The 22087-nt window shown below is 39.2% G+C and overlaps 1 long non-coding RNA gene across 1 annotated transcript; it reads right to left on the bottom strand.

Annotated features, from left to right (window-relative positions):
• Positions 1 to 2499: 2499 nt before the first annotated feature.
• LOC124156573 lies at positions 2500 to 4985 on the bottom strand. The gene is made up of 3 exons (XR_006864348.1): positions 4769 to 4985; positions 4483 to 4665; positions 2500 to 3049 (listed from the first exon to the last, which is right to left on the bottom strand). It is a non-coding gene; the product is annotated as an uncharacterized LOC124156573 (long non-coding RNA).
• Positions 4986 to 22087: the final 17102 nt, after the last annotated feature.

The raw sequence follows: 22087 nt of genomic DNA, 5'->3' as shown, positions 1-22087 counted from the left end.
TTGAAAATAAATACATCTTGAAGCGTTAACTCTTCCTTTGCTTTCCAAGTTAAATGCTTAAATACCTATGCTACAGAATTCCATGGCTATAACATTTTTTAATATTTTTTTTGTGTTCTACCCAAAGTACTAATTTGGCAATGAAAATTATTAATTCACACCGTCTTACACGTGCTGTTATTGCTCATTAATTGCATCGTTTGAGTGGATAGATACCTGCCTTAGGCTGTAATGATGAGAAAAAATTGATATCTTACAGAGGAGTCTGAAAGAGATATTTTTATGACCCTGACTGTTTGCCAGGAACAGATATTTTGAACTGTTGTTTTTACTGAACAGGATCAAAATGATGTTTAGACTCAAAATTTTTCTAAGGAACAGTTGGCTGTACATAAAAGTCTGAGTTGCTCATAAGAGGAGCCTTTAAAAACTATTCTGGCACTAAATTCGCGAAAAACATCAGATGCTGAGTTGATAAATATTAATTTAACTTATTCCATAAGTGGACAGCAGATATTTTCCTGCACACGAATAACTAAGTAAAGGCTCAAGACAGAATTTCCTTGAAATTGCTATTACAAGCTGCACAAACCATATGAAACCACACTAAGCTTACCTGTGCTCTTAATGCCCGATAAACAGTATCTTCTACCTGAATGACCCTGACTGTTTGCCAAGAACAGATATTTTGAACTGTTGTTTTTACTGAAGAGGATCAAACTGAACGGTTCATCAAAATGAACTGTTTAACCCACCTCTACATGTCAGCCTCAGGCTTACTTTCTTGAATATGTAAAATAATTTATTCTTAATGGAATTAATATTAATATCTATTAGAAATAAGTGGTGCCTTTTTAATATGGCTGTGAAGAATTATGTAACCTTGAAATTATCCTGGCTTACTTTAAAAGAAAACTGAGGTATACCTGCATCTTAGACCATCGAATATAGAGCATTGCGTTAACAAGTGAGTTGGTGTACCGCCTTGTGTGTGTTTGTATGTGCCAAGAGATGAAAGTCACTGTGTTGGTACATCGCCAGAAATTTACTTTGCGGGAGCTTGAGTGGTATGTGGGTTGCCAACTCTGATATTTTGTTTTCAATTTACTTACATCAGAAAACCATGCATCTCATTAAGTCAGCTATGTATATTTTGTGCATAAGGCTGAAAGTTAAATTACTCGTTGGTTATTGGCAGACATTATGAAATGCAACTTTATTGAGAAATGGATTGTCGGAGGAAAGCACCTATCCTCTTGAGAGGAGAGGGTTGAAGAGTGAAGCCTCTGAATCCTACCCCCTTGCTATGTTCCTGTCACTGTGAAAATATCTTTTTTGACATGACTGGAATTAGAACTCAAATCTCCATTTCCAGTTAGGTATGCTGCCACCGGCAGTACTGAGTTCGGATCCTGGTTAAGACAAATATGTACAGTAAAACCTCTATGTAGTGAACCTCTTTACAACATAAACCTCCATACTTCATACCATCCCTACAGTCCCATCAGATTTATATGTAAATTTATTGGCGAACCTCTTTGTAGTGAACCTCTTTATATCATAAAACCTCCACTTATCATACCTAGGAGACACCCCGGAAATGGCCTAACTACCTCCGCAAATTCTACTGAGACAACTAGAGACCATTAATACAGCCGTAATTATGCACATGGAATGACATTTTCAGCGATAAATGTTTCACGCTTTCTGTTTTTCTTATACTCCTTTAATATGCTGTAATTGTCATGTTAACCATTGGCTATGGCCATTTTGTTCTATATGAGAGCATACCTAACACTAAATAAGAAAAAAGATATCCAACTATCCTAATCATTTTAAATGACTGCTAAATTGAGAGAGATACATTGTTTTCTCTGAAATCATGGTAAAATCATGCAGTAGCGCTCGCTTTGTGTTATAATTAATTAATAAATATATCTTCACTAATTCATGCATGTTTATTTAAAAGCATAAATATAACGGTTTAAAAGACAGTAGTGCCTTTCATTTCCAAAGGATAAAATGGTGCCTATCACTAAAACCTCTCTTTAGTGAACCTCCATTCATCAAATTGCCCAAATTTTAGTCCCCTCCATTACGATGTGAAGAGGTTTTACTGTAATTTGTTTTAGGATCACTGTCATCCTTTAGTTTTCATTCCTTCAAGTTTTTTATGTGGTGTATATGGATAATTGCAGTGAAGAACTCTTCAGGTTTATCTTGTTTTGTCTCCCATGTGTGAAGGCCGACCCTTTTCTTTCCAAAAGCGAGGGCCCTCTGAATGATGGCCGATCAGTGTCAGCTATACGAGTTCTTTCTCCACGAGGGCCACACTGTCTACTTCAAAATCATTTTTAAATGCTCGCTCCTTACGATGGATGTCAATGCGTAACTATCCAAATAGTTACGGTAAATAGCCCATGAACTGTATTTTACTATGTCATATCTTGTATATAAGTTCCATTTAATTGTAGTTTTTTTTTATGAAAACTAGTGAAATGTAACAAAAATTTTATTTCATTTCAATATTCTTATATTTATCTCGGTACAAGACTTGTAGAAATTGATAACATCGTTTGATGGGATTGATTCCATGTTTTGTCACGATTTGATGAGGAAAATGAATGTGCGAACATGGATTTATTCCATCTCAATTTCCTTTCATACATTTCATGACTGGAGCCTGGCCATAACAAAATGAACTCCTTTTTTATTTTACCTCGTTAAAAAAGTGATTTCAAAATATCAAGGTCATAACTGCTCTGAATTACCATGAATTGGGTTTTGATGCATGTGAGTAATTCAGTTATGTGATTCTTTGAGTAAATACATACTTTTAATGAATGAAATTTTAATATGCAAAAGTATTGACACAAGAAATTTCAAACTCATTTTTGATATTCATGTTTTCAGCCACTGTAACGATTTCTAATGATTTCCCATACTCTTGGATATCGTCTTTGTACGAAGCTGATGACTTTGTTTGCGTTGGCAGCTTGAGTGGGGGTGCAAGAAGCACATCTACGTGCTAACACCTCTGGAATTGCAGCTGAAATGAAGATAAATCAGATATATTAATAATTGTTCTATTTTTGTCCCATCCCAGCTAAGCTGTGTTGGTGACTTGGAGAATCAGTCTTAAAAAAAAAACGAGTTTTCTTAGGTATCATTTTGGTGTACACCATCTCAATGATGGTGGTTACCAATGGAGAGCGTGGAAAATGCCCATGGGAAACTGAGGTCTTATTGAGTGATTTTATCTTGTGTAAATAAAATTCCAGTTTGGGGGAGGTGGCTTAGCTTTAGAATAAATAGGGCTAATATATACCGTATATGTCTGAAAATAGTCCCCCCTTTTTTTCCAAAAATGCCTGTGCCAAAGTAAAGGGGGGGACTTTATACGCATATTTTTAACTTTTCCCGAAAATGAAGCCTCATAATTGGGGGGGCGGGGAGGGACTATATTCAGAGGGGGACTATATTCGGAGAAATATGGCAACATCTAATCGGCATTAACCTGTGCATGATGCAACATTAACCTTAGCTTCGTAATATTTTAAAGTTATATAAAGGAAAGTAGTGCAGAATAATTTCTGTTTTAACTTTTACTTTTAATAGAACGATTCATTAACTCCAGCTTTCATGCCGTCCTCAATTTAAACCAGAAATTACAAAATCTGCCATTTGTTTTCGAAGTGTTTAGACCATGAGAAGCCAATGTATGTAGCATCGTCAGTCTGCATTAATGTAATAGGTTTCCCTTTTGAAAATTAACCACCTTTCCATTGCTGTTTTTTGGTTAGAGGAAATTATACTTATGTATCGAAATAATTATGATTGAAACACTGTAATAATATCTTGACTGTTTTTTTTGATCTATTGGAAGGTTGGTCAACAATTTTAATGAGGGATGGATGGATCCAGGATATTTTTGGAGCCGAATCTTTCGGATCAGATATTTTGGAATCCAAATGCGCTTTCAAAGTCCTGCCATTAAACATAGTAATTATTCAAGTTTATTTTGGTACGTACAATCGAAGGAATGCTTTTTAGATTTTTATACACATTTTTATATTTTTTTAAATTAAAAGTCATTTTTATAGGCTTTCAAGTTGTTTTTTTTTAACATCTTTACATACTCAGGATCTAAACTGTTACGCTTGGGTTTGGAAATAAAAATAGGAAATATTTCGGATAAACCACTGACCAGTGGCGTAGGAGAAGAATCGCATGCGACGGCACATTCAAAGAGAGAATCGAAACTATTTCCACCCTTATTCACTGAAGCTATTATTTTAAATTTCGGATGCGTATCCGATGTCTTCAACGACTTTGTATCCGATGAAGGGCAATATCCGCGGATATTTGGATCCGAGGTATCCGATCCGACCATCCCTAATTTCAATCAACATTCATGAAATTAATTTGGAAGACCACCTCACTCTTATGTTACGTTTGTTTTAAGACTATTGATCAAAGCACCTTTAAGTTGCTGTCCTGTAGCATCGCATGGGCCTTGATCTAGAACACACTGGATTTGTCTCTGCACTACAGCCGGATTATTCAGTAGTGGAGTGACATCTGAGTTCCCGATTTGTCCAAGAGTAGAATGAAGGGTGATTGCCACCAACAGCACAGATATCCACAAGGAGTTCATTATTATGCCTTGAGGAAATAAAAAAAATGCCATAAATCATGGAAAAGCGCTAATTCAACGTGCAGGCAATTCACCGCGAGGCGCATTATAAAAATAAGTGGCGAACCTTACCTTGTATATCTCCGTCGAATGTTGGAAGCAAGTTTTCCGGCGACGCGCGACGATTTTATACCTCTCATGAAGTGAAACTCGCGCGAGTATATCGGGAAAAATTTCCAGAGGAAAATAACGGAGAGGGAATTCCTTCTGGCCGGCGGGTCTTCGTCATCGAAAGTTTGACGAAAATAAAATCTCACTTAAGGAAAATGCGATCGTAATGGGAGGCTTCTAAGCCGGGGGAAAGGAGGATGCATTCCCAATACCTAGAAAAATATATTAACTTTCGAACCATTTAGACAAACTTAATTCATCATGATAAGGAATGTGACGCCTCAGAACACGATGCGTGCGACCTCGGAAGAGGAGATGTGGAGTACTCGAGGTTTCCTTGTTTTCGTTCAGCTTCAGGAAAAATAATCTAATCCATAGACTTGGGAATTTCCGTCGGTCGAAGCCTAAGGAAGCCTCCATGCCATCGATATCACATCCCCCGCCATTTAACCTGGGGTGCCAATGCCTCATGAGCACGACAGCTTGCGCCATCCCCGTAACCGTACGACTGAACTCCCGCGAAAACAGACTGCATAACTGTGGGTAAACTTTTCTCGGGGTTCTCACCGGGATAAACACTCCCTTTAGACTCGGCGCTCATCCTCGGCTTAATGTTTTAATTGGCCGCGTACTTAATTACAAGTTACTGGTTAAACAGACTGCTAGGTTTCTATGGTTACTATTGGATGACGTAGTGAGGTTTCTCTGGTGAAGTTTACTTACAATTAGTACCTTTTTGCTGTGGATACCCCGCTTCGTTATTTCGTGGGTATTAATGGTAATGATTTCTATGGTTTCTATTCTTTGTCTGCATCGGCGGAAATGGAAATATAGCGCATCGATGCCCCTCGTAATTTCTGGAAAAAATGAAAAGATTCCAATTTTTAAGGTTGCTATCCAATGAAAGTTTCCACCAGATTTACAAACAATGCTTAAAAATAATTGATTAAAATGTATGAGCCACTGTCTCCGTATATCAGATGTCAGAGGCATCATCGCTGAGAGGTATTGCATACCACCAAGGCAACGCATAAGGTACCGCCCCGACCCAGAGCAACGGCCCTGCTTGACCACCTCAAATATAATTACGACTCCCCCCCCCCAAATTTCAGTGGTGCACCGTGCGCCACTAACCCCTCCACTCCATGGTTTATCCCGCAGCCCCCCTTGGCTACCTACCTCTATAATGCAGATTTTTGTCGTTGGAATTCAAAAGACAAATTCCGAAACAGGCCGAGTATTACCGGTATTATTTGACACCAAGCGGGAAGTAGGATTAGAGTGGGTGTCGACAAGACAGGGTTTGTGAGTTGAGTCGTGAGCGGATTAAGGAGAAGGAGCTCTTGCCCACCATATTTCCTTTAAAAATTACGATAAATTTCGTAAATATTAAGGTGATTTTCCAACTGAAGTCTTTATCTCACCAGCTCAGCAAAAATGTTTAAAGGTTGCGAAAATATATATCTAAAAGCCCCTTGTCTGAGCGGACGCATTATTATTGCATAGGTTCCAACAAGGTGCCGTAGAAACTAAGAGGACCTCCAACAACGATATCGCTCAGGCGAGCGGGGAATAACTATCTATTCATAAGGAATTAGAATGGCAATAGATAATCGGGCGTATCTTGAGGCATAGTGGCATGATGAAGACAATCGCCGAGAGACAAGTAGATGGAAAGAACGGAAAATGAAGGCCTAGAATAAAATATTCAGAACATGCAAAGAAGGATGTGAAAGAGAAGAAATACGTAGATGTGAAAAGAGTAAATGACAGAAGAATGGGGTAGTGAATTGCGTCATAACAATCTCGGGATTATTGACCAGTAATGACGATGAATAGAAAATTCATGGTAAAGTTTATTATCCAGGGTCCTCCGAGGAAATAATAAAATAAACTTTTTGGAATTGGGCGTCGGTGTTAATTTTACGATAGAACTTATTTGCTTATCCGAAGAAAGGCGTAGATACAATTGTATAGAATGCAAGTGAAAGCTATTTCAAGGGCAGTGGACACGCACCGAATTCGCTTTCGCGAGAGACTTTCTCTAAAGTTTCCGCGAAATATGAGTTTTTCTGTGTGATGTAAACAAGAACTTTCGCTAGGTCGACCCCGCTAACCTGGGGATGGATTAAATCAGCTCTATCTGTCACTCTTCAATATCCTCTCCATCAGCCCTTGGAATGATGTCTCCTTCAACAAAAAATATATCGCAACATTTTACACGCAGACCTTACGGCAAGGAGTGTTTTCTACAATTTTTGTTACCTACATCTCCCAAACCTCTCTCTTGAAATAGTTTTAAAATCTTTATACTATGAAATATTGATAGGTGTTCATTGTTCCTTGATTATAGACCAGAGTTCTGGAAGACTTTCGATGAAAAGCTTAGACCTATGATAGCATAAAGGCCACGCGCGTTGAAGTCTCCGCACTCACTTTCTACTTGATCTAATGAGATCAGACTAAACTTAACTCCTGATCGTACCTGATTTAAATTGATGAAGCTATATCGGGGCTGATCTAGAATTTAATGAAGTTGGATCACGTCTAATCTAATTAGACCGGACTTTATTTAATTCCAGATCAAACCTGATGCGTAATAGTTATATCAAACTTGATTTAATTCCTAATCAGATATATTGGATCAGACACTTCCATCCCCGTTTTTATTAGACAAATGGAAAATATAGCAATCATTAAGTTCGATCTCCAATGCTAGTTTTTATTTCACCAGCTGAACACACAATGTCAGAAGATAATTGAAAAATATGAAAAAGCCTCTTGTCTACCCGAATGCATAATCGATGAGAGGAAGTAGTGAGCGACCTAATTCCGCCACGTAAGTGCAGAGGCTTCGGAGCTCTCATAAAGCATAACTTACCGTGCATGCGTTTGCCTGAAAAAATCCTTGTTAAGATTCGAGTGCTCTGATTGCAACGGTACCAACGTCCTTTTTTTCCATTCAGAAAATATTTCCGGAGATGATCCTAACGATTGGGCTCAATGACTGAGGGACTCATTCAAGCACAGGCTCCGATAAGGGTTGCGCAGGGCCGGAAATAGGAGTTTTGTCAGAGGGGTAAAGACCTTATCCACCCTCACTCCCCCTACGGCGACACATAAATTACATCCGTAAACTATGGCGTGCGGTAGTTAAAATTACTCACCGTATGTTTGGCATTGAGAATTTTTATTAATAATATTGTTTAACTATTCATGCGTTAATAATTATTGTTAAATAATGCAATTAGAATAAGTAAATAACGGGAAACGTGCCCCCTCTCCCCCGCCCAAAAGTTAGGCCTGGGGGTATGTCACCTTGTCTCGGGGGGTTCTTTGCTTTTCGCAGCGTCTTGTTGGTGTACAATACCTCTCAGAGATAATGGGTCTGATATGCGTAGACGAGTTGCTTTCACATATTCATCCATTATTTTTATAATCTGTGTGTTTTTAATTTTTATAACCTTGATCACATGATACTTTTTTTCCTTTTTCCCATCGCTTATTCCGTTACTTTCCATATTTAAAGCTATGGTTCGATTAAAATCTATGCGTATCTTTACAATCGCGGCCTGTTAGCGACCGTGCGTAATGATTGGTTGAAAGAAGTTACCATGGTATCATCGATGATTTCAGCGATGGAAAAAGGGATGGGGTTTCGATCCGTGGAGCCATCGCGGAAAATGATGGCGTGAGACGGTCATTTTTCCGCAATCATTGGAGGAATTAATCGGAAGGGACGCAAAAAATGATCACGTTAATTAAGGCTTAACCTGGTGAAATAAACTCTTACATTGGCGAGACGAAATTCTTAAATAATAACCATTTTTCAAATTTTCCAGATATTAAGGGATGGGCAGTCTTCCTCCGCCTTTATCCACCACTGACTAAATTTCCACCTTATTAAACACTAACGTGGGGCTGCTGCATTATAACACTAATCCCTAACAGTCGGCAGGTAGAGGCATTTCACCTCCCAGTGAGAAATATATTGGGGAAGGAACGGACGATTCCAATGATTTAACGCTCAATTAATACATGATAGTCCCCACTCTCAATATTACGGATTTTGTGTTGGTGGCGGGTTGTGAATATTGTGTTATTTTGAATCCGATAAGGGGTCGCGTAGAAACTATACTATCAAATTAGGGTGTCTTGGGTTTCCCAAAATCCTACGGCTAACAGGGTTGGGTTTTTACGCAATATAAAATTACTGTTACAATAACTCTGTTTATGTTTCTTTGTAGGGATGAACACTTCTATTTCAAATTTATCTAAATGGGTTGCTTAATTTGTCATAAATAAAACCCGAAAATAAACTCTCTTACTGGCTGAGAAATATGTAATTGAATGCTTTATTGGTAGAGACAACAGGGGGGATTTCTTGCGAAAACGAATCGGATGTCAGCGAAGGGAAGGAGGGAGTAACAAATAGCCTAAGAGGCTGAAGTACACATAAGTAGCCATGAGAAAGAATTCTCCTTGATCGAGACTCGAACCGCGGAACTTGGCTTCCGGAGCTACTGCGCAGACCATTGCGCCATCCAGATTCCTGATTTCCTATAGCAATTGTATTGGAACTCATCGTGGTAGATGTATGGCCTTCTCCGTACATCCAAGACACATTCAACGCGAGGGAGAAAGGACATCCATGAAGATACAACCGGTTGAGAGTCTCAAACCTGCGTGTTCTTTCCTACGGGAAATGCTAAAACAAAAATTCAGTTATAATCTTAACACTCCTAACGCACCATAAATATAACCACAAGGTAAACATCTGGTGTCGTAATACCTACACCCTCGCCAGATGCCAGAGGTGACTTGCGGAGTCGTGGGTAGATTAAATACTTATACAATCGTAGAATCAGCACAACCTTCTATTTGCTGTTATATTGAATTTTCTGTATTAATCGCGGTGCCTTATCTTTGTTCAATTGTCAATTCTTTCGGCCTTTTTTTCTTTAGTTACGCATGAAAGACGTTTTTCTTTTTTTTGTACCAGTTGTACGTTGTCTTGTGAACATGAAGGTGGTCAATTCAAATCACTTTTTCTTGATACGTCTGCGTCCATTTCCTTTATTGAAACGAAGAATGAATTAGCAAATCCAACAGGTTATGGACCCAGAGCGCTAGTTTGATTCAGTTACTTCATTAGTTGGATGCAGTTGTGCGTTGTCTTGTGAACATGGAGGTGGTCAATTAAAATCACTTTTTCTTTATACGTCAGCTTCCATCTCCTTTTTTGAAATGAAGAATGAATTATAAAATCCAACAATATCAAATCAAGAAATTTATATGCATTTAACAATTGGTCATGGTGAGTCTTTAAATTCGGCCCAGTTTGACGCTAAGCGCGATTTTCTTTGAATTCCCAAGATAACACGAAACGCACATAGCGATTATGAATTCCGCCGCGTGAACGGCGGTGAAATTTATAATAATCGCCACGAGATAGAATTCCTGTGGACCGGTTCTCGAACACTCGGTACCTTTGGCTTTCCGGGTCACTGCTTAGGCCACTACGGTTTTGGCTTCATGGAAGTTATTTCTCCCTCGCCGTCTTGGACGGACTGCAAGAGCCTAACATCTAGTACAGCGGCGTTGCGATAGGGAGGGTAGGGGGGTCTGAAACACCCCCTTAACCCCAAAATATAAAAATACAAAATATTTTGGCAAATGCCGGCCTCGGTTACGGCGGGGTAACATCCTCGCCGGCCAAACAAGAGGTCGCGGGTTCGAGTCCCGCCTGGGTAGGTTTCCCCTGACCAGAGCATGGTTCTTCGTGTACGTTTACGTCTTAAAATTTGTTGAATACCCCGATGTAAAATGGCCAATATGAGCTGTACTCGGAGGTTTGAGAGTAAAATAAAATAAAAGTAAAATAAAGAAATAAAAATTTCTTCATTAATGAAAACAAAATATTGAAAAATCATGAATTTACAAAATATATTTGTGATAAATGAAGTTTTTTTCGATCATGAAAAGTGTTAAAAATAGTTTAAAACCCTCTACTTAGTATCCTGTTTTTCAAAACGTTTCCCCCTGGTCTTGAACCCCCCCCGAAAGAAGCTCCTGGCTATCCCACTGATCTAGTACGATGAGTTTCGGTGCAATTAACACTGGATATCAGCAACCTGAATAACGCACTGTTCTGCGCAGGGGCCCAGAGAACTAAAGGTCCGTGGTTCGATTGCCGGTCTATGGAATTTTTTTCCTCGTGGAAATTCGCGTGAATTTCACCGTCGATCACTTGGCAGGATATAAATTCTACACGAGACGTAGTCTACTATTGATCCCGAAGGAGACGTTTTAAATAATTCCAATGCATGGACTTTGAGATGACGGCAATAGGGTGGTTTCCTATTATTTTTTAATGCCTAAATCGAAAGATTATTACTCCTGGAGTACGTATTTCACTCTTTTAGATTTTTAAATGACAATATCTAATATTATGCGATTAAATGAAAAGTGAAAAATTTCAAGCGCGCGAAAATGCGACGGCTAAGTATGAATGCTGGGAAAAGCCCGTGTGACGTCATTCTGGTTCCAGCTGCCGCCGTGTGAGGCCACATTGGTGCAAGGCTATGAGCGCCTCTACGATGCAGGCTGCTATCAGGTAGCAGAGTACCCTGCTAGCAGGTATCGCTTGGCTTAAATAAGGATTATTATTACCCTATAAAACGAAGGAAACTTTCCGACCTTAGCCAGTTTTAATAGGTGATTATTAATACATGTTTCCCTGAGCTCTGTGCCTCATGCATGCATTGGTAATCTCAGAGGATGTAAAAAACTTCTCTCTACTCGTATAGAAACTAGGTCCCTCTGACGTCACATGGAGTGGCATCGCATGGGCGCCAATCTGGTCTTTTTCAAATGAGGATAAAATTGACCATTGCCATTCGTCTAAACCGGTATTTCTAAAACAAAATAATTTGTATATTATGAATACACTTATGGTGGGTATCGAATCGCAATCAATGCCCTTCATTTTCTTTGATGAAGGAATCTACCCTATTCCCATTGAACGAAGGTAAAAATTCTCCGTTAAAACTTTCGCGGGTACTCGTCATGTTAAATTTAAAAAAAAAAAAACTTTTGGGCTACGTCGCTGCGTCAATTTTTGGGTTACCGCATCGTTTTGGGCCACCCAAAAATTGACAAGGTGACGTAGCCCAAAAATTTTTATTTCACATGGAGGGAAAAAGTTGTTTCTAGCCACTGGTGAATGTGAATGGTTTTTTTTTGTGCTTCGGTAACCTAAATTCTTTACCTCGATACTCCAAAATTTAAAGCGTGATGATCTGATGAGAATCGCCAAGGTTTTTTAGAAAGGCAATCACTTGAGGCTAATTCCCTCCGTACGAACAAAAATAATTCGTAAATAAAACAAGGAAAGCGCTAAAATGAGAAAGCCACAGAATTCTCACAGTTGTTGTCTTCTGTCGCTTTCGGTGTAAATATCTTAGACTATCAGGCCACCCGGCGTTGCTCAGGAAGGGTAGTACTCAGAGCTGTGGGAAACTTGGAATTCATGATCACATGGTATAAGATATAGGTAGTTTAGAATCCCTTTAGTTATGTTTTCCCTTTCTCAGCGTGTCAAGAGGTGTGCCTACCTGACAGGATGTCCAACCACAGAAGTTGTATGACATCTAAATCTAAATACTACCCCGCAACCCGCCTAAAAAAGCGTGTGGCAGGAGGTGTTAGGACACCAGCCGTTTACGCATGAAAATAAAATGCTCAAATAAATTGCGACTGTTATTTATTGAAGTCCTTTATCGCTCTGGAGAAAAACGAATTCCCATACCTATCCCTTCGACAAGATATCTCTCGTTTATTTATCTCCTATATATCGCTTCTGTCGGACATGGAAATATAGGCGGGTCCTCTCTCTCCGTGTCGCTCTTAAAGAGATCTATTCTCAATTGCACAAGCATTCTAAGACTAGCGCGCAACCTCCGTGTCTCTAGCGGCTCCCAACCTAATTCCCTTGACATCTGGGTAATGCAGTCTGTAGGCCCGCAGCAGTTTTTCACGAATCGCGTAGCTTTCCTTTGTATTTTATTCAGTTCACAGATTAAGTGTTTCTGCATCCAACCTATTTAAGATCCTATCTCATAATCGGTGGGGATAAGTCATCGCCTACCATACTGAAGGTCTCGGGTTCGAGTCCGGCCTGGGTAGGTTGTCCCTTCCAGAACACGGGTGTGTGTGATTTTCTGTTATTGATTGTTTAAAATTCCCGATGTAAAGGCCTCATTGTGCTGTTTTCGAGGGTTATTTAGATAAATAAATTTTTTATTATAAATATATGCTCGCTGCATATCTAAGGTGTGGTCGGACGAAAGCTAAATAGTACCTTTCTTTTACCTTCTCCTCCGAAAATCTTCTCACAATACACTTGACGAATCCTAACTTCTTCAGGGCTCTACCGCAAATATTTCATATATTTGCTCCCTACGATAGGTTCGCAGCTATCCTAACTCCCAGGTACTTCACTTCGTGTATTGCCTTTATGTTAATACCATTCACAGCATAATCATAGGAATGGTTGGACGACTACCGCAACAAATGTGCCACCGTACATTTGCTCAGATTAAGTTGGAGTCCCCATTCTTGGCCCCACAAATGAACGTTGTTCAAATCCGATGATAGAATTTCCAGGTCTCAATGATCACTAATTTCGCAATCGATGATAGCGTCATTAGAAAATAAACGTATTAACTGCTTATTCAGGAGCAAAGGTCACTAATGTATATAGTGACCAAAAGGGGGCCGATTACGCTTCCTTGTGGGACACCTTAAGTCACTTTCAACATATCAAAAATAATTCCGTCAAGAATTACTTTTTGCTTATGATCATTCAGAAAGTACCCGGTCTACTCTACTACTAAAAGTCTCCGGTACTACTGCTTTGTTCAATCGCCATTACTGTAATTTGTACATAAGTTTGTTCTGAGGTACCATATCGAAGCTTTCTTATAATCTATAAATAATGCGTCAACTTGTCTTTTCGATTTACCGGATTTGAGAACGTCATGTAGAAAGAGCGCGAGCTGTGTTTCGTACGATCTACTTTTCCGGAAGCCGTGCTGACAGCCATTGAGGATATCACGACTGTTCAAGAAAGTCATTATATTGCTGACGATGATATGGAGTGACGTGACGCAACAAACGGTGGTGAGAAAACGACGCACCGAGCATCACCAAAAGTAGTACTACAGGCTTTGGGAGCATGAGATGCACCTACGTAATAACCAGTGGTGTCATGGTGCCGGAACACCGCTCCGGCATTGGTTAACAAAAGACATAATAGACAAATAACACTTTTATCAATTTAGTTGCCTCAAATCTTCTAATTTATAGGTTCGTAACCAAAGCAAAAAAATTATCAGTAAAATGTAAATAATGACTTGTAATAAAAACATACATAATAACATTCCACTTCTAAAGAAAGTAAAGTGCGTTCCTGCACAGCTAATTTTGCAATGACGTCTTTGGTAATAACTTTGGTCGTGGATCCGTACGGACTAACAGACATCCTGCTTTATCCTCTTTATGTTACTATCAATATTTTTGTCGATTTTAAAAGACTATGCATAGCTTAAGTTTATCCTCATAGTTTAAAATATGTAAACGAAAATGATGAGAAGAAAAACAGAGGGATTGACGAAGGTATTTAATCTTCTCAAAACCATGTAACAATAATATCTAATGCTCAAACTACATTAAATGGTAATATTCCATGCACTGAAGCGCACAATACTATGATAATTAATAAAAAAGGCTCGACAATGATAAAACGACTTTAATTGTCGTAATAATTCACCATTCTGTTTAAGAACAAGTAGCTACCGATATCGGAAGAGAATTTAAGGCATTCTAAGGAAAAGAAAGAGAAATAGTCCCGTAAATGTTTCAAAATCTTGGAGCGTTGATCTGGGTTGAAATTTGTCCCATAACATATTACCAAATTGTGAGTTAAACATCTAATTCAACTGGCCTTGTCTCTCCTTGATAATTCCCAGTGCTCTTACTGTTAGTGTTTCGCGTTTGAGCGAAGTTTTTCGAAAGTCGAGGAGTAAACCCATCTCACGCCCAATTCGAAAATATGAACAAATGTTTTCTGTTTTCAATTCGCCCTTCGTATTCCGCTATGGAGAGATGTTTCCTGAGGTGTTTATCTTGTCAAGTCTCACCCAAGGTCCTTATTTGTGATAAGTATCCGTTTAATCCCGTAAATATGCATCTTTGAAACAAAAACCTTCGACACGCTCGTTCGCAGTTAAATTTTATTGATTATTTTCATAATTTAAAAAATAAACGCATCTTTTGCGCGATGTTTTAAATTACCATTATAGTGTTTTTCAATTCACTCCCCTGCGCGCAACTTTTGGCAACAATTTTTTATATGACTCTTTACATGTAGGTATACGTTGTGAAAAATATTTCTTTTATTTTGAGTGCATGTTAAGTTAGAGTAGAGTTTTATATTTCTAATTAATGAATCCTCTAAAACTACCAGATGGATAAATCTTATGCTAAGTGTACATTGCTGACTGCTTGATGTTTCCATCTGCTCCTTTTTGCTATACATGATCTAAAGGCCTGGCTACACAGTACATTACCTACGGTTGTCACGGCAACCATGCGCCAACAATGCTCAATTCCAAATATGGTAAAAATTAAATGAGTGCAAAGGTAGAAACCATAGTAACCGATTTGCTTCTCGGGTTTCCAACCGGGTCAGGGTCTGCATTGTGTGGGCCGACGTTTCGTTGGGAGACTTTCCCAACATCCTCAGGGCTGATGATAAATGTGTTTTCTCCCACTGCGCATTTAAACGAATTTACAAAAGTCGCCACTCGATTTTATAACGAACAAATTGATCCGAGTTTCAGGGGGAAATAAGGTATAATTAGGACATTTACATTCATGATTATACGATATGTCAAATTTATAACTTTGTAATGCTCTTCCCCATAGTTACAAACATCATACTGCAAATTAGTGGAGGAGAGTGGATGGCATTGCACTCATCACCGTGCCGCGGACATTTTTGAGAGCCGATTAAAATGCGACCGAAGTGGAAACAGCAATCAGCCTCCTATGGAATGGAATTGGATGGTCTTATATGCTGCCCCCTTGGTCTCAATAATCCGATCGAGGTTCATCTCAGGGCTGTGACATTCGCCCATTCAAGGAAAGGGGTGGGAATTGCTATCCCTAGGCCACCTTCTGCTTCGAGCATTATTGTTAGCGGGGGGAGGTGTCCCTAAGCTTCACTCTAAATAGGAACCCCGGACTCTTAGATCAGCAATCCAATGCTCCACCCCTGGCACTCCACTCCCCGCTTATGTCACGCATTAAAGTAATCTTTAGTTTTCAATTTTTGCCCTATCCGATTGTGTTAGTCCTCTTAAGGGGAAAATGTCATAAATACTAAAAGAATTAAATTTCATTTTAAATTCAAAATTCAAACTGCATCGAAAGAGGGCCGTAACTTGGCAAACCTACTCACCTTGGTTAATACATTTTCATGCGTTATGGAGGTTTATGTTTAGGATCAAACGATAATAGCTTTCCAGGAGAAGATAAGTGATTTCAATGCCATAATTGACGAAAATACCTTTGATTCGATGGTTCAACCTCATGTACCCTCATGATTGATATTTTGTTCATTTTTCATTTCATATTATCCATGCTTCTGATCGAGGGTCATTTTCCTTCTCAATTCTAATTTAAAATGTGATCGCATTTTCAAATGTGACAGCCTTGCTGCTTTGTCATTATAATTGACGATCATGAAATTGTCTCACCTAATTGTCATTTTCATAACACGTAAGCCTTCGTTTCTGATAAAAATTATAGAGTGACAGAAAAAAGATATTGTAAGTATTATATGTTTAATTTGTGGCACTTATTGGGTGATAAAGTTCTTACTTGGGATTTCCTAGATAATTCGCTCGGCTGCTGACTAAACACAAACCCTATTTTTGTGAGCTACGTTTTTAAACAAATTTCACAATTAGGAACTTATTACACTAAAGGTGGAGTTATTTAAAAATTGTACGACATGTTTTGACTTAATGAATTTTAACAATGGCGAAGAGAATGTTTACAATTTATTCTTAAGGTAACACTCTGGGGTATGGTTGATGTGATAACTAAAGTGGTTTCATACTCTGTGTTACCGGATACAGATACTATTTATACAGTTATAATACCGGATACAAGTACTGGGAGGCGGATATTTTTCAAAGATTGCACCTTGCTTGCCGTAGCACTTTTAGGAGGGCGTTTGGAACACATCACTATGTTCTTCGCATGATATGTCAAGCCGCCATTAAAAGGCCTACCTCTAATGTTCTATCAGGTTACCATAATTGCTCTTAGGATAGAACAACTTTATCCTTACCTCCTCTTTCTCTTATCCCCCTTGGCTGTTAGGCGTCGGGTTCCACCAGCCACTTTCTAAACTCCCTCCTATTATGAGCGATCCGCTTCACATTGTTTATACTCTGCCCGCTCTGGGCTGCCAGTCTCTCCACATAGCCTTCCCACTCCAGCCTTGGCCGTCCTCTTCCTCATCTTCCCTCCGACTTTAACTTTACCTTTTAATTCTTTCTGCTGTTGCTGCTGCTCCATCGACGCTGATGTTTCATCTTTATTATTACTAAATCATTATTATACATTTAATATTTCTGAAATCAAGTAAGTACGAGTCATAATTCTGATGGTTAGTTACAAAATGCTAATGGTAGAAATTTTGGCATCGACAAAAATTTTTGCATTATAATATTCTACAGCAAAATTGTGACTCGCCCCAACATTGAACCATGAACCTCATTCAATAAGTTTTAATAGATAAATACAATAGATCCTCGCTATATTATCTATTCGTCGTCAAGACTTGTCAATAAGTTATTATTATTTAATACATTTTTTAATGACTATGTGGCGGAAATAGTTAAATCAAAATCATCTGGAACTCTCTTCTTCCGTGATGCCTTGTGATCTGGTATTCGTCCGAAACTTTAGGGGAGCCGATAAAACCCCCAAAGAGACCACAGTGTCCTCATCAGGGTTGCTGAATAGATGACGAAGAGAGTCCAATGTGTTGTCTTGCGATGCACTCTCGTTGTCCTTTGCATTGTTGGTACAGCGGATTTCATGGTGATGCTGCTTGTGAGGTGCTGTGTTTGAAATAAATCGGAATTAGTCCACTACATTATAACATAACAAATTTACCGCTAGACTGGAAAATTTCAAGCGTTACACCGATATTCAAAAAGACAAAACAGACACGACCCAGGCATCCACCGTCCAGTTTCATTAACCTCGAATGTAGGGAAGATACTTGAGCATATCGTCTTGAGCAATATCATGACTTACTTTGACAGAGTAACTTCCTCCATGACTGTAAGCACGGATTCCGAGAAGATAGATTATGCGAAACATAGATCGCGCTCTTTCTTTACGATGTTCTAAAATCTGGTGAATCGAAAAGACAAGTTGATGCACTATCTCTAGATTTTAAGAAAGCTTTCGACACGGCACTTCACAACAAACTTTTATAAAAATTACAGTCATGCCGATTAAACAAAACGGTGGTAAACTGGATTCACGACTTTCTCAGTGATCGTACACAAAAAGTAGTTCTTGACGAAATTAGCTCTGACGTAGTTAAGTACATCATGTGTTCCACAAGGAAGCGTAATCGGCCCCCTTTTGTTTATTGTATACATTAATCATCTCTGCTCCCGCATTAGCAATATTATACATTTATTTTCTGACGAGGCTGTCATCTATCGCGAAATTAGTGATCATTTTGACTATGAAATTCTATCATCAGACTTAAGCAACGATAATTTGTGGAACCAAGAGTGGGAACTCAAATTTAACCTGAGCAAATGAATGACGGTACATTTCTTGCGGAATTCGTCCAACTATAACCATGTTTATGCAGTGGATGGTATTAACATAAAGGCATTAGACGAAGTGAAGTACCTGGGAGTTACGTCGAACCTCTGGTGGGGAACACACATAAGGATTATTTGCGGCATAACCATGAAGAAATTAGGATTCGTCCAGCGTATTGTGGGAAGATTTTCGGATGAGAAAGTGAAAGAAAGGTGCTATTTCGTTCTCGTTCAACCGCACCTTGATATGCAGCGAGCGCATGGGATTCGGTGCAGAAAGACATAATCCGCGAACTGAATAAAATACAAAGGAAGGCTGCGCGTTTCTTCAAAAGCAGCTACGGGCGTACAGACAGCGTTACCCAGATGTTAAGCGAACTAGGCTGGGAGCCGCTGGAGACTCGGAGGCTGCGCGCTAATCTTATATTGCGTGAACAATTGAGAAAGGGTCTCTTTAAGAGCGACATGGAGAACATAATACTAGAGCCACACTATATTTCCAGGTCCGATAGAAACGATATATTAAGAGATATTTTTTGCCGAACGGATATATATGGGAATCCGTTTTTCCCCCGCACCATAATGGACTTTAGTAAACGCTAGTCCCAACTTCGTTAGAGCACTTCATTTTTATGTGTAAACGGATCATAATCCCTACACTAACACCCCCTGCCACAAGCCTTTTAGGCGGCTTGCGGGGTATTATGTAGGTGTAGATGAACACCTCTTTATGTTTGAAAAACTCGTAATTTTTGTTATAGGCTAGCTAATAAGGCTCAGGTCATTGAGATAATTTGCAATATATATTTAAATTATATGGTGGAGAAGAGTTCCCACAAGTTCTCATTGCCAAATCAATTGTTTTATGGTCACACGCCCGTTTTCAGGATATAATTGAACATTTATTAGGCGATTGAATCATGTATTATCTCAACTAATAGATTTGGTAATTAGAGAAGAAAAGATAGACAAGATGCTGCTGAAGAAAGGTAGAAAGGAGAGAAATACATGGTGCCTAATGGGCGTAATATGAAATTTAGTGTGATTAAATTAGGAGGCTTTATACTATTTCAAATTTGGAATTTTCAAAAGTTTTTCATGTTATCGTATTATGCCTAGGTCGCGGAGAAATTTTCTTTCAGAAACATGTGGCAGGTATTAAAATCGACGATATTGAGAATGTTGGATTAATTTTGATTTTAGTAACATAACACCCTACACGTGATTCTAAAATGGCTTGATGCCCATTGAAGAATGGCTAATTAAACATTAATTCAAACGTGTGAAAGGAAGTTTCTCTAAATTTTAGATTAAGTAGAGTTCAGATAATATGGATATCAGAGAATACTATTTGAGATTAGAATTTGATGAAAAGAACGTTTTTTTCCCTCATCCGTCCGCCTTCCCAATGGCCGTCACCCGCTCATTCCAGGAACACACCGACTTATCTCTGTCCCCCTAGACCATCGCAAGCCGCACTATCCAGGACTTGGGCCAGACTAGTTCTCTCGGTTGGACATAGGGAGATAGCAGGTTCACTTTGGCGACCACTGACTCGGATGCAGGATCTGCGGAAGGGAGAAAGCGATCGGTGGCTCTGCGCCCGCCAGCCCTTCCGTTCTTTTGGACGCTGAGTGCAATTCCATTGTAGTGCATGAATCGTATGAGTAATCCCGAAGGATTTTACACGCAGCGGGCAACTCCATGCCCTCCTTACCACAAGCTCAGTCATCTGCGAACATAAGTTGTCCGTTTAATGCGAGTAACAAGCCTCATTAGAAATATCATTCCGGCTCGAGTGGAAAAGGAATCCGCATCAGAGATAGCGCCTTACTTGAAGATAGTTTTCGAAAAATCTCTAGCAGAACACACAGTCCCTAAACATTGGAAAATAGCGAACGTCACGCCCATATTTAAAGGTGGGGATAGGGAAAAGCCTAATAATTACCGTCCGATTTCACTTACTTCCATTTCTTGCAAAATATTGGAACATATTATTTTCAGTTCAATAATGGGTCATGATAGCCAAAATCTGTTAGCAAAAGAACCGCACGGATTTAGAAAAGGTAGGTCATGTGAAACTCAACTTGCTCTCTTAGTTCACGATATCTTATCCGCGGGTGACAGACATGTTCAAGTCGACGCCATATTTTGAGTCTTCAGAAAGGCATTCGATAAGGTTCCGCATTTAAAAATGATTCAAAAGTTGGGCGGCCAGATTTGTGATGAGTTGTTACGATGAAAAGTGCAGCGTTTCCAGTGTGTTAGACGAGTTAGGATGGGAATCTTTACAAGAGCGTAGATTGAAGTATAGGCTTAACTTACTTAGGAAATTCGAAGAAGGTATTTTCTCAGACGACGTGAATCACATCCTTTACCACCGCACTATAGTAGACGTGATCATGAGAATAAAATAAAAAGACTGCAAAACAGAGAGATTTAAAATGTCATTATTCCCTCGTACTATTAAGGATAGCAACGTTGTTTCAATTGATATGATTAATGGCGTCGCTCGCCAGGATTACTCATTGCATGTTTTTCATAGTTCTAACCTTGAATGTATTTTCTCTAGGAATTACTAACCATTATCAATTCTTTTGTGAATAAGCATGTATATTTTGCTAGAATGCGTATTATTTCTATGACCGTGCGGTGTGCATGATGCGGTCGTCTTGTATGCTCCATGTTGGTGATTTGTCACCCCCTGCCAAATACCCTAGAGGTGGCTCGCAGGGGAATTATGTAGATATCACAGCCATTAATTCTATCGCTTAGTGAGAACCGTGGAGTGACAACGACGAAACTTGACGAATGGGTTAAGCATTGACATTTCTTTACCTTCATGCCAATAAAAGAGAACTTTTTTAAAAACCAACTGTGACTAAAGATGAGACGGATTCCATAAGACACACCTGAAACAAAGTTACAGTCAAATCAAATGAGGCATTAAAAGTCACCAAGCAAACCAATAACATTCCTGCGATCCTTAAACAGTTATAATATTATGCTACTCTGTTTTGGGACCAAGAAGGTGTGTTACTTTTTGAATTCATTCTGCCGGGTTTAACGATAAATGCAACTGTGCAGTGTAGAAAACACGCCGATTTCGCGGAGCCGTTCAAAATAAAATAAGAGACGTGCTGAATTGTGGAAGTGTTCTGATACATGACAACGCCCGTCCTCTAAGCGCTGATGCAGTCCAACTGTTCTTTGAGCAATTTCACTGGGGCGTTCTCGATCACACTCTGTTCAATAATGAAATGGTAATTTTTGACTTGCATATTTCGCCGGAGTGACAATTTGCCTAGGAGGGAAGCGCTTTAAAGCGGACGATTAGATTCAGGATACCGGTAAA

Source organism: Ischnura elegans, chromosome 3 (genome assembly GCF_921293095.1).
Source record: "Ischnura elegans chromosome 3, ioIscEleg1.1, whole genome shotgun sequence".
NCBI classification, from domain to species: Eukaryota; Metazoa; Arthropoda; class Insecta; order Odonata; family Coenagrionidae; genus Ischnura; species Ischnura elegans.
Note: the sequence above shows the minus strand (reverse complement) of the source record. Positions and strands in the feature narration are given on the sequence as shown.